General features: G+C 35.5%; 1 protein-coding gene across 2 annotated transcripts in view; it reads left to right on the forward strand.

Moving 5' to 3' along the window:
• Positions 1-15,013, forward strand: part of LOC105152371 (RAS oncogene family member Rab26) — a 178,312-nt gene that overhangs the window by 32,766 nt on the left and 130,533 nt on the right. The window lies entirely within an intron of this gene.

The raw sequence follows: 15,013 nt of genomic DNA on the forward strand, positions 1-15,013 counted from the left end.
GTTGCTTTATGTCACAAATATATAAATCATAACACATGCTAGAAAAAAATAAAAAGAATATCTAATTTTATTAGCTCTGCTTTTTCATGAGAAAAAATCTCTTAAATTTTTTGATACATTAGCGCTATTAACAAATTTTCTATTGTATTCAAAAAGAAGAAAAATTGCAGAAATAAGTATGACAATGCGCAAATCTTATTGGGACAGTTTAATTTCTATATTAAACTATATTAAGTTGACTTTTGGTAATAAAAAACAAACAAAAATACCGACATTTAATGTCTTTTCTTAAAAAATACTTATTCTGTTATCCTTTTTTTACATTTATAGAATAATGTATTTTTCAAATAATGAAATACAAATTTATTTATACATATCAATACTAGAAATTAAAATGCCTATATTGATCAAAGTTGGTCTTTAATGTTTTAATAACTCAATGTGAATTATATATATATATATATACATGCATATATATATATATATATATACATGCATATATACCATATTTTCAGTTATTCGAATTGCGCGCCGGATTAATTTTCCGGACTTATAAACGCAATTAAACTACTGTATTATAATATTACAAATTAAATTAAATTGACAAGCAATTTTTAATAATTTAATGCTCAATCAAGCAATCATTATATTAGAAAGATGTTAATGTGCTAAAAAACTATAAATTTATTGCGAAAACTAATTCGGTGCGTAGTTTGAATGATTACAAATATAGTATATATGCATATATATATATATATAGTGTGTATGTATGTATGTACGTATGTGTATATATATATATTATATATATATACATAAAATTCATTTGAATTATTTAAGCATTAAAGATCCATTTTTGACCGTCATAAGCGTTTTAATTTCTGTATTGATTATGTTTTCACATATACGGTCTAAAATAAAATTCTTATTTATACATATATTACTTTTTTAAAACAAAATATAAAATTTGAAAGTAGAGAAGCAACTTTCTCTCTCTCTCTCTCTCTCTCTCTCTCTCTCTCTGTATTACTCGCTTTTCAGTATATACTTGTTTTACGGTATATACTTAAAAAAAAATGATACCCGTTTATGAGTCAGTATAATATAACTTCGCAAATTTTTGAACGTGCAATTCTTCGACGAAAAGTTTATTTTCTAAAACATTCAATCATACATCGATTCATGCATAGTTGTATTTCCGGTTTAGCAACATGAAGCTCATGTCTTTCTGATCTTATTATTATTGTCTTTTATATTTTTGTACATCTTGATGCTGCATATTTTATTCTCGATAATATGAAATTTATGTGCACAAGAAAATAAATATACGAAACGCTAAATCGATGAAATTAAATAGATTTACTGAGATACTTTATGGTTTTGATCATTTAGTATAGTGAAGACACTCTTTCTATATGTCATTTAATCATTAATTACTGATGCTAAGGGGGGCGCATATTATCGCTTATCTCGGCGTTCCGTCTTATGTTACGGTTTGTCCAATGTTTGCGCATTCCTGCTATTTATCTGTTTATTCCTCTCTTTCTCTCTTCCCTGGCGAACGATGAGGTTTAACTGTGTAAGCCGTAACTCCTCTCTACGGTAGGCCTCTCCTTCCCTTTTCGGTGCTCCATCTTACCCGGTTTCCGTCCTCCTCGTCGCTCTTCCTATCTTCTGCTGCTGCTGCTGCTGCTGCCTTCCCCGACTCGGAACTTCCAGGAAGGCTTCAGAAGGAGCGACGCGGAGAGGCGCGCAGAAAGCGCGGCGTAATAACCCCTACGGCTTCTCTTCTCCTCGTATGTATGTATACACAATAGCGCCGGCACTCACGATGAAAGTTATCCACGGCGTTGCAAGGATCTCTTCACCGACCTGCGACCTTCGTATTCAGGTGGTATTCGCGCTGGTGCAGATATCAAGTCTCGCAGGCGCGATGTTAACTCTTGGCCCTTGTGAACACCGCATCGCTAAAAGCAGCGTTATTCGTAAACTTCCGTTCGTGAGACTACTCGAACAAAAACACGAAGGGATTAGTAAGCGAGGGTGAAGTAAACCTATAATTTGTACAACATAGTTCTTCAACGTGAAGCCGTATCTACCTAAAACGAGCATTGCAAATTATGGAATTCTTTCCAACATGTATGAAGATTTTTTTCTATTTTAAGGGAAATTGTGATTACTATCTGAAAGTTTACAGTTGAATAAATATAATAGCAAATAAAGGAGATTTTTGCGCTAATTTTTGTTCTAAGCGAGTGGAACATTTAACATATCGAATGTTGCTATTTGTCAATAATATGTCAGATTAATGTTTAGAAATAGAAGACCGGAGCACAGACTCTTGCATAATGCATGAAGCATAAGAGAATTGACCAAAGAATTGATTAGAGTCTTTTATTTTATTTTATGGAAAGGAAGAAAATGAAGGATTCTGATTGATTTTTTATGCATTACACGTTATATGTTATGCAAGACTCTGTGCTTCTGCCTTTATGAGCTTTCTACAATAAGAGCCACTTTGATCGACTTCGATTAACTCCACTTTCATTGACAGTTAGTCCATTGAAATTGGCCAATCGCATCTGTCGTTAAGCAAAATGACAAATGCGATTGGTCAATTTCAATTGGATTAATCGTCGATCAAAGTTGGCTTAATCGGAGTTGGTTGAAGCGGCTTTAAATCATTATCTAAGCTTTAAGTCTCAAGCCATAAGAAATTGACCAATCATAATCGATTATTCTTCTCACATTCGACTGTAATTAATGTCTTATTTAAGACTTACAATGGGATCTACAATAGAAGTCTTTGTGATATCATAGGATCTTAAGTCGTAGAAAATTAACCAATCACAATTGAATATAAGAAGAATGATCGACTATGATTGGTCAATTTTCTACGATTTAAGATCCTACAATCACTACGATCACTTCTGTTGTAAATCCCATATTAAACTTAGATAATAACTTTTTGTAGAAAGCCGATTACAGTTAATTTTTAACAAGTGAAACAATTGATTCGCGTCAACTTGGTTGTTTCTTGTTTCCACGTTTATGAATTCATAAACCGGTTTTATATATTCATTTGTCAATTTATGTGAAAGTTGCGCAAGTTTTCTGGTTCCTGTATCACTAACATATGCAATAATGTATCACATATGTTACTACATAATGTTTAAATGTGCTGTATATTACCTGCTTGTCACATTTAATTTTTACCTAAGTACTCGGGACGTCGTCATGCAAGTTTCTATCGCATAAAGCTACAGTTAAGATATTACGCCTCGAAGCGAGGAAAAGGGTAGACTGAGTCATTTACGTTTCCTGTGTGATACGACGGAGTAAATATATAATTTATAGATTAATAATTCATAACGTGTCTCTTAAATAACGAAAGTATAAATGGGACAAATAGGGATAACCGTTCAAATTTTAAAACAAATATTAGAAAATCCTCATTGGTATAAACCGTATAATCCTATACTTGATATTGGGATATGTAAACTTTTAACAAAAGGTAAACGTGTGAAGAAAAGTGTACGTTTACTTTATGTTAAAATATAAGTTTTTCGTATAAGAATAAATATAGATGTATAGGCCCGTTCATGAAGCAATTAGGCACTTCGGTAATCACTCGAGGATATAGTCTATAGTTCGCGAGATAAATTGGTTAACTTTTAGAGGACTGGGGTTTAGTTTTAAAATTATAATTTTCCTCAACCAAGGTTTGTTACATTAACTCATTATTTCATTATATTCTTTGCCTCAAAATATAATGCTGTTTTAGCATCATTATAGTGGCTTTCCTGTCCTGTAAATAGTGTGTCCTCTTCAGAGGATAAAATCCCTCAAGAGCCTCTTATCTTTTCCCCGTCTAGCCAAGTCGAAACGGGGCCGCAGTCGTAAGGATCGTGGCAGATGACACTATCTCGTCGATTCGCATGAGCGCGCGTCCGCACGACGTATGGTGTTTCGGTGAACGTTACTTTGTGAAGCGGGATGCTGTTTCGTTCCGTCGATACGTTGCTCTAATCTGTGATCTTTCGCAGATATGTAAAACGCACGCAGAACCAGTAACGTTCGTGCATCCGCCGTAAAAGGAATGGGAAATCGCTTGGCCGATATGTATCCGTTATGCGACTTTATGGCACGACGAAAAAAAAAAAGGATCGGTGGTCAGGAAACATTATGATCATGTGCGCGATTAACGAGGAAAATCGCACAGTTGTATGAGCAAACGATGCGATCTCTACGAAAACTAGAATTTTATGTTAAAAAAGTTCTCCTATTGATAGCTTATCTCATTCCGAGATAAGTAAGTACGCCTTCGCTGCACGACCGATGAGACGATTATTAGCACAGGCATTCCTAAGATATTCCGGACCCAAAGGGAAAATTGCTAACCGTCCTTTCAATCTTGAAACGTCAATCGACATCCGGTTAATTATCTTTATCGCCAAACGTAGCTTTGGTTCGATCAAGTGGAATTGTACCTACTTAAACCATAAAATGATTTGATCAATGGACTCTTATCGGAATTAACTGTGTATATCGAGTCTCACTTAGAATTTTATCTTGTTTTTTCTCATGATAGGTAGTACATGATATAGTCTAGGATTTTTTTTAATAATTATATTTGGATATTGGAACTAAGATGTTATAGAACTGAAAAGGTATGAATTTTGTATTTTTGTTTTTAAACACATTTTGATCACTATCTATTTTCAAGAAAAACGAATAGTCTGAAATATTCTCTATAAATAAACACATATAGCATTTAATCTCAAATTTATTCGCAATATAGAATGCAATAATTTTATGGTAGAAAAGAACATTTTCTTTTTTTACTATCACACGACAATCTTCGTTAAATATTATTTGTATTTTGATATTGTGTGTAGAGGAATATTATATATGTTAAAGGGTTAAATGATATATTTCAATCTAATTGTCCAATCAGACGATGATCGCATAATCAAGAGAAATGTCTAAAGTCGTAACGGCCTATGAGAGAACTTCGGCAAGGCGAAATATCGAGAGCGGTGAAAATTGGGGGTTTGGCCATCCCTTATCCACGTCGCCGCACTTACGCGCGTATAAATGCGATCATGATAAGTCGTTGTACGCGTACATATATGTAGGTGTACGCATATGCGTATCACATACATTTGAGGCATCACGAGCGTCGCCAGTGGAGACACGCGTGCGTATTTCGTTGAGCCAAGGCGAGGTTGGCACGTCCGAATGAATGCATATGTGTATGTGTATGTATGTGGAGAGAGAGTGAGAGGAGGGGGGGGGGAGAAGAAAAGAGACGGAAGAGTGTTAGTAAGAATGGAGCGAGAGGGTACACATGAGGTACAACACGAGTGAGAAGGAACGAATGAACGTCAGATATATCTGTAGGTCGACGAAGACAGAACCAGTCGAGAATAAAGGAATAGAGGGGGAAGAAATGTGCGAGAGGGAGATAAACTTATCTGATGAAACGAGAAAAAAAGAGAGAAAGAGAAGACTCTATACCTGACTGAACGATAGTAACAGTCCTCAAAGAGGAGGGCAAACACAGGCAAGTGACGAAGAAAGAAATACTTTGGAACAAGGGAAATAGAGAAATATATCCAGTGAAAGAAAAATGCAGTGCGACAAAAGTGAGGACTCACGATGGTGAAAATATTACGAGAGAGCACGACACGAGGCATGGAGAACGCGATAATTAAAAAAGATATATGATTTGAGGCACAGTTCCACATTTCAGTATAAGATTAACTTCAATTCGATTTAATTACTATTTATTTTTTCTCTAACTTTTTTAGAATTGGAAACAAATAAAGAGTAAATTGAAATGAAATTAAAGTTTTACATTGGTAGAAGTAGCTTAGAATTACTTACCGAAGCGGTAAGTTTTTATAGACGGAATCAATTTAGAATTGAGAAGTAAGAATACACACGTCGAAGACAGAGACATGTGATGAACCCGCACTATCATCCCTACTTGACAAAGATGCTTGATGCGCGCGTGATCTTTTTCGCACTCTCTCTCTCTCTCTCTCTCTCTCTCTCTCTCTCTCTCTCTCTCTCTCTAAACAAAGATGAAGCTAAACGGATAAGATCGAGTAGAAGTAGAGAACAAGCGAGTAAGGGAGAAAGAGCATCATGCTGACTCTCTGTTGCGAGAAGAGGACGACCATAGCAGGCTGCCTCGAATCTCGAAGGAGGGAACCGGCCCGACGGGAGTGGAACGGTACGACCCTCGGATCCTTTGGCGACAGCGGTGCGACAAAGACGACGAAAGCGAGAAGCGAGAATAGCTGCTGCGGCAGGAGGTCTACGCGAGAGTATCTCGAGGTTGGGCGGTGGAGGAGAAGGAGGAGGTGAAGGAGGCGGCGGAGGAGAGAAGAAGGAGAAATCGGACTAGGAGGGGAAGGTGCGCAGCGATCACAAAGTGAGACGAGGAGCGATCGTGTGCGGTGGAACGAAGACGTCGATGAGAGAGATCTCTCTCACTCTTTTCTCCACGTTTACGACCACGATGAGGTCGCGGTAAGGCCGAAGAGGAGGCTGTGCACGACGAGCGCGTGAGGGATCGTTCGGTCGATTTGGAGAGGGACATGGAGAGGGTGGCGGAGAACGGCCGAGGGGTCCAAGGGGGGATGCTTATCGGATCGTAGCATCGCGAAGCTCGCACGTACGGGTGACCGCAACATCGAGGGATCGACGTAGAAACCGAACGGCGACGCTTCGACTTTGCGTGCACTCGTGCGGCACAGTTGTTCTCTCTCTCTCTCTCTCTCTCTCTCTCTCTCTCTCTCTCTCTCTCTCTCTCTCTCTCCCTCTCTCTCTCCCTCTCTCTCTCCCTCTCTCTCTCCCTCCCTCCCCCCTCCCCTTTTTTGCTCTTTTTCTTTGCTAGGCATCACATTGTTGGCTTCGTATCTGATTATGCTTGTAGTCAAACATGACGACATTGGTGATCGAAAAGTTTCCTGATGCTTGTCTCCGCTTTGTGCTCAAAAAAGTCGAATATACTTTAGGATAAGTAATCGATTTGAGATTTAAATGGAGTTTTATTTATTATTTATCAATTTTCTACTGCAAATATAAGTGAACTTAAATATTATTTAACAAGACACACACACACGCAGTTAGAAAAAAAATACATTGATAGTAACGATTTATTTTGGCAAATTAAAAAGCAACATTGATTCTATTTTCCAACACACATTTCCATACGCGTTTCAAACAAATAGATGAAATTATCCACAAACTGTCTTTTTTTTATCTTTTATCGAAATATTTACGTTGATGAAAATATGTTTGTAAAAATATTTACGATTATCTAGTTAGTAATTAGTGAGATAAGTATCTCTTAGGCTTAACTTCGATCGCTTCTAACAGTTTCGTTTTAATATCTGAAGCTAAAAAGTATTCTGCGTCTCACAACCAGTCGAGACCAACTAATTTACTTTCTAAAGCTCGTACTGCATGTCGACATTTTTATTTTTTATTATCTGAAAGAAAAGAAATATGAATTGTCTCTCCGTTATTTCTACGTTTTGAGCGCCGCGACTTCAATCTATACAATAAATTAACGGTACGTATTAGTGAGAATTTCTTGATCGCAGTCTGTTGCCTTCGCAATAGTCATAACGATTTATAGACACTCGCGAATGTTATAACTTAACTCGACGCATATATACGCGATATACATGCATACATTGGAAGTTACACGACGTGTATACCAACGTGGACAGAAGCGACTTAAGAGTCAAAGATGAAAGTAGACGAACGCGAGTGGGAGTTGCATGATTTATCTGGTCGACAACTCGCGCAAGTTTTCAAGTTCTTCGGTATTTCCGATGTCGTTCATAGGGAAAAATGTTGAATGGGGATGGTAGGTGAGGGAGAGCGAACGAGGATGATGAAAAGTCGATCGACCGGAATGGCTTGATGGGACAAATTAAACCCTTTCCAAATTGTTTATTTTGTTAGCGCGATATTTATGATGTCGACATTTCGAGGATACTTGCCACTCCGCGGACGTGATTTATAACGCGAGACTGCAACTAGCATTTCTATATTGAATATTATTCCGTGTGAGCTAAATTGGGAGATCTGCAGGAATTGTTCGTTGAATTTTGTACAATTAGTGTTTATTATCGAACTGATAATTTTGATTTATATATATATTTACCATAAAGTATTTTACAGTAGATACTTACAACGATAACAAATGTACGCAGAAAGAGGAGAATCTTAAAGAGAGAATCTTAAATTTTTTTTTACCTTACTATAATAATTTCTATGCGATGAATTCACTTATTCGGTTTAAAGACATTTCATCGAATTTTAAGCTGGCGATTCTTGAAATTCATAATTCATGATCACAGACTGCGAGTCTAGCAATTGTGCGTTTCGTGCGAAACGTCGTCCTATACCCAATATTCAACTGGTCACCTGTTGATCGCGAGACATACAAGAGTTCCCTGTATATCGGAAATAAAAACAAATTCGATGCTTCCGGCTTTTTGAGCTCGTGCTCTTCCTCGTATTATAAGATATATATATATATATATATATATATATTATATAATATATATACAGTTAGTACCTTTTTTTCTGCGCAAATTCTAATCGTATGACTTAGCTATTATTTATACGATCTCAAGAAGTTAGAGACACGCGTTATTTTGTCAATCAGTATTTAAATCAATTATAAAAATCATTTCTCTTTCTAATAACCAAAATTATAAAATTAATATGAAGTCAATGTTATCACAGTTGAAGAACATTTTTATTTCTGTAACTTTACTTTTATGTATTAGGTGTTGGAATTAATTCGTAGCGTTTTTTAATGAAAGAATGTTATTTATTTCACATGAGCATTAAAAAATACATTAATGAAAGTACTTCCCATCACTTATAAAACGCTACGAATTAATTCCAACACCTAATATAATTATGGAGGAAGTATCTTACGTGTTGTGCGATATTTTTGAAATGATATTCTCTAATGATCTAAATTTTTTTTTTTAATTTGTACTCTCATTGGCCTATCTTTGTTTATTGTTTTTAAAATTTTGACATTTATATTGTTCCAAATCATATATATATATATATAAATATATATATATATTTACAAAATGTGTGTGTGTGTGTGTGTGTATGTGTGTGTGTGTGTGTGTGTGTGTATGTGTGTGTGTGTGTGTGTTTCTCGGAAACTTTTCGATTAGTTCTTCGTGAAACAACAGATTCGTCGGTGAGTTGTCCTGCTTCTTGGGAATTAAGAGCATTGTAAGAAAGTCTCGCACGCTTTAATTATCATTCAGGCCGGAGGGCCGGAGGGAGGTCTGCCTCATGCAAGTATAATTCCCTCCCGAGTCTCGCTATATACTATACTCTCGAATCATTCTTCGTCCTCCCCGCCTCTTTCTCTCCTACGTCTGGGTTTAGACTGGCGTTCAAAAGGTATGATTGTACCTCGCAAAAACAGAGATATGTACCGAAGAAAACAGAATTTGCTTTTAATCGTTTACGGCATTGGACGTTTTGGGTGCACATGATGCACGTCAAATAAACTCGTTTAATACGACGTATCAACATGCGACTTAATGCACATATGTAAATTAATTACTTATTTGAAGTATTAAAAGCACTGAACACAAGTGCTTTTAATACTTCAAATAAGTACATTGAAAGAAAAAATTGGCTGAATATGGCATAGTATTTTTAATTGGTTGCAGCAGCTAATTTTTGGTTAATCTATCTTGTTTGGCGTTAATCTATCAAAATCCTATATACTGACATTGCGAATAGGCTAACGCAACCAAAAATTGGCTGTTGCAGTTAATTAAAAATGCTATGCCATATTTTATCATCTAATTTGCTGCAGCAGCTAATCTTTTTTTTTCAATGTATAATTAATTTCTATCTTTTACTAAATTAGCCAGTAATAAGTATATGCGAATAATACGGTAAGTGATCTATATTAGACGTGTTTATTTATGCGTGCGAAAAAGAAGATAAGTGAACGTTCGTACATGGAAAGAACGATATTGCCGAAACAATTAAAAATTTAATTAGATACAGAACAGAAAATAATTTTGTTGGACCATCAATAAAATAATTATGTAGAACGTCCAAGCACGATGATAATACTGCAAAAAGCTTTGACAATCTAACAACCAATTTGACCGTCCTACATAATTATTTTGATCAAAATTATTTTTCAGATTTATATTTACCTACATTTTTAGATACTTTAAACTGTTTTATCCGTATACTTTTCTCTTCTCACATAATATTTTCACGGTACAAAATCATGCGTAAAAACAGTACGCACATGAACCGCGCTCATTAATGTTGGAAAATAAGCACCCATTTACGTACTTTTCCGTGATTTTATAATAAACGCGGGGCGATGACTCATCGACGATACCAATGCGTGAATGCATTTAATGAAATATCAAATATGCTTGCCGTTGTAGCTTATTGCCAAATAACATGATTAATTTTGTAGAAAGCAAAACACGAGTTTCATTTTGCTATCTATCTCGCATTGAATCAGCTCTTTTCGATTGCGAGGATTGAGATTGGTATGATATTTATTTGTGCTTTTTATTATCTACGTGTGCAAACGACTAATTAAAATAGAATAAAAGGATTCAATTTTTCACTGCTTTATAATCTCCGCCGTGTAATTACATTATTTCGCATAAAGCAAGTGTATAGCGTAACAGAAATTTATGTTGTAGAATACTGGCAATTATTGTTTATGTTAAAATTAAAAAATAACTTAAAGCGGAAAAACACGAGAAATTAGGAAAAGTATAAAGAATGTTTTATACTGATAATTAAGGAAATTAATAACACGTTGTATCAGAGTAACAATTGCATATATAAAAAATAACTAAGAAAATAATATAAGAGAGAAATATATTTCTCGATGACATTTGTAGATCGTCCATAATGATCACACGCAATTCGACCGAAACTTTTGCACGCGACTGCACTCGCGGTTATATTCAATCAATTCACAATCATCATTCGCCTGCTGGAATAGGCGTGGCTTTTCTCCAGAGAAAAGCGGTATTACTTATTTAAATTATTATTTGTGAGTGATACCCCCGCTTCCATCGCGAGCAGGAATGCCATATCCGGAGATGCAGCCAAGTGTGGCGTCAGCCTTAACGCGCCCATTCGCTGCGTGCATCGTCGATGATGCGTGAAATCATCAGTGGTTAAATTTGCCTATGACCATCTGAGTTTACAGGCGTTACAATATGTTTCAGAGAAACGTTATCGTTCGGAGGATGGCCAGATATATACATATATTATATACGTGCGTGCGGAAACGACGAATACCAAATCTTCGTTGTTCCGAGAAAGATATTAGTCATCTCTGTCTCATCTTTGTTTCATAAATTCATGTAAAAGATAACATCTTCGGACAATAATGACTCACATTTAAAATTATCAATAAGGTAACTTCTTCTCCACATTTGGTTTCAACATCCACGTTGATAATTCGCTCGTTGATATAAGATTTGTTTCGATTTGCTTGAATTATCGAATTTTTTTAAATAATAATTTCACGTTTCATTCCTTTTCTAAAATCACATTACGGATCTTCCATCGAACACGTCGCCTTGAGGGACACGACCGGAAAACGGTTGGAATTAACTGGAAACGGATACGGATAATTTCCTTCGTAATTGCTCCATTATTACATGGAATGAGTTACAATGTAACGAGTCGCTTACGACGGGCGGTAAATATTTTCCTCGCGATTCATACGCTTGCGACCGTACAATGTTAATTGACGCGAGAAGATAAGATCGTCGCGAAACTGCATCCGTCCTACCCTCCATAGGCGTGTCTCATAATCACAATTTATTTAAATTATCCCTCACGATGGTAGATGGTCGCTTTTTGAATGGGGGTAAACGACAATTAATTAATCTATTCGCCGTGTATGCGGATGGCGAAAATTACCGATGCGAATAAAGCTGGCGAAACCAGCATTAATATCAGAACGCATATAATATTACTATTGAGGATAATAATTTTACCGATATTCGAATATTCAACAAAAAAACCGACAAAATAGCGTGACATAATTAATTTCTTAAGATGTATTGGTGAATATACTGGGTGATCCGAAATTCACGAATTCGGAGTACAGGACATACTTTATGCTAAAACAAACAACTTTTTCCTTTAGCAAAATTGCGTTCGATAAATAATTTTTGCGTTTATTCGTATAACTTTAATCTACTCTTCTGCAAAAACTACTTGTTGTACGCAATTTTGCAAAAGGAAAAAATTGTTTCTTTTAACATAAAGTATCATGTCCTGTATTCCGAATTCGTGAATTTCGGATCACCCTGTATATGTATACAGGCGTGCTCAGGATCTCAATTGAGGGGGCTTTAAAACTTTATATCTTCACACAAAATTTATTAAAATACTTATATTAAAGCCAGTCTTTGAGGATCTCCAACGAACTTTCGTACAAATAATGCATGACTAACAAAGCATTTAACTCTTATTAGTCGTAAAAATATAATTTTCATAATTTAATCCTTGATTTAATGGAACCATGTTAAAAAATTTTTTGTATTTTTCAATTCGAGGGCACTTTAAGTAATTCATACTAAAAAATTAATTTTTTTTTCAAAATTTTGACTATTTTTCCAACATTATTAATCTGTTAATTCTCAGATAATATCGATGGAACTGAATAATTCCAATTAACGGATCATCAATTAACATTTTCAGATTTATGATACATTAAAAATGTGAAGGAGCCAATTACATTTCTTTTTGCCAAATTTGAAGAAGGAAGGCAAACCTGCTCCTCTTGCGTGGCATCTATCGATGTATATTAATTTTGATTTTGAATCATTAAGTATAAGGTAACGCCAAATATGCTCTACCACATATATTTATATAAATTATAACGCAAATTTAAAACGTAGCCCATATGATCTATTATATCGATAATAAATTCTTGCTTACGGGGATAACAATAATTAGGAAATTATTATTTCTAATCAATTAAGAATGGGGATTTTATATCTTTGCCGCATGAGCTATCATTCGGGAATGGTAATGTAAATAAATGATACGTCTAGGAGCCACGCCCATCGTAGACGATGCGCAACCCCTCTCGGCGATCTTATCGCAGCTGCAAACGCGAGCGCAGCCGAAAGGAAATAAATCGACTGCGGTTCGGCGCACGATGCTTATGCGCTAAACGCTTCATTTAACGGTTCAACGTTTAAGCTTTGTAAACAACGGCATGACATCGATGTTTTACCGTCGCGATATTCTGTGTTTTTATATATTTATTTTATATACGTGCGATCTGTTCTGCGAATGGATTTAGTATTTTAGTGAATATATATATATCACAATTGATCTCTTAGTATACATTATTAATAGAAGTTTACAATACTTTCTATAGTTTCAGAGAAACATCGAGTATAGTTATGTAAAGATCGAAATTAATATCTTCTTTATCTAAAGAAAAATCTGGGCCAAAGTTTGTTAGCCTCAATAACTCAGAATAATAACACAGAATCTTATTAATAATTATTAAAAGCACAACATACATATTCATAAATGCGTAAAAATAAATAATTGCAGACAAGCAGAAAATTGGGCTATAAAAATTATGTCTCTGAATTATTAACTATGTTCCATAACAACAGCAAAAGTTAGATCTCGAACAAGTGGGAAAACGCATTTTTGCTAAATTTAAATAATATATGAAATTTAATTCTTTTTTATATATGATTACATTTGATGATTGTTCCATATATTTTAAATAACTATTTTAGATGTGAAATTTAGATATAGGACAATGTAAAAAGCTATATATGCATAAGAAACTTATTGTTAGATAAAAAAAAATACGAGCATATCTTTTTTTCTTAAGAAACGGAGAAGGAATTCAAAATTTGTAGGCGAAGAATGGCATTGGCCATTTCCAAAAGCAAAGATGCGCACGTTGTTTCTCTTTAGAACCGGTCAAGGTTCAATTTTCCTCCGGGCTTTTTTCCACGCGGATTGTTAAACCGCCAGAGTGCCAATTTAATGGAGTACCCAAGCGATCTCTATTACGTACATAGTCCCATACACCGAAAGTACACGATGACGATGCGAATTGAGGCTGGCCTGCTGCCAACGAGTTCCAGAGGGTTCAGCCTCTTCGACCCTACCCGTTCCATATCCGCCCTCTTTTTGCCTTTTTGCTTCTCGTTGTCGATTTTTCGCGGTGTACTGAATATTATGAACGCGCACAAGTCCGATATGATACATGTCGTTTCGAGAGGTATTATAATTCCGAATAGTTATCGTATTAATATTTGACAGCCTAATTATCCTGAATATGCTAATGTCAACTACAAAAATCCGGATTCTAATATGACGTTAATTAGAGTATAAACTGCATTCTCTTAAAAGTCGATTTTGACTTAAAAAGATTAATGAGAAATAACCTACGTTAATAATTATTACTAATTTTCTGGATGTTATTCTTTGAGAAAGTCCAATAATGGAATAATGGATGATGAAAATGACTTCTAAAAATTATGTGTTTTTCATCATATGTACGCATAAATTACATTACGCATAAATCGGCCCGCATTTATGTACATACGCATGGCAGTTACATTTACATGACGAAGGGCCATATATCTGCAATCGAAATTACGTTATAAAGAGCATAAGTATACCAGCATGCGAACCATGCGATTACTTTTGCGGTTGCACTTAACGTTAATTGCTAAAGACAGACACCATCGTTACTGCATTCAAATATGCCGAGTTCGCGCGATAGCGAGAAAATAGCCCAAAAGTTGACTCGTTGTAGCTACAATCGGGGATGATATCGAACTCTTGGATGCGCAGGTGAGGTCGGGAAATGGGAAAAGCGGAAAACAGAGAAAGTGAAAATGGAAGTGGCGTTAGGTGGTTTCAAAACGATCTCGTTGAATCGAATTGTACAGAGTTGGCG

The sequence above is a fragment of the Acromyrmex echinatior genome, chromosome 4 (genome assembly GCF_024713525.1).
Source record: "Acromyrmex echinatior isolate Ae372 chromosome 4, ASM2471352v2, whole genome shotgun sequence".
Taxonomy (NCBI): domain Eukaryota; kingdom Metazoa; phylum Arthropoda; class Insecta; order Hymenoptera; family Formicidae; genus Acromyrmex; species Acromyrmex echinatior.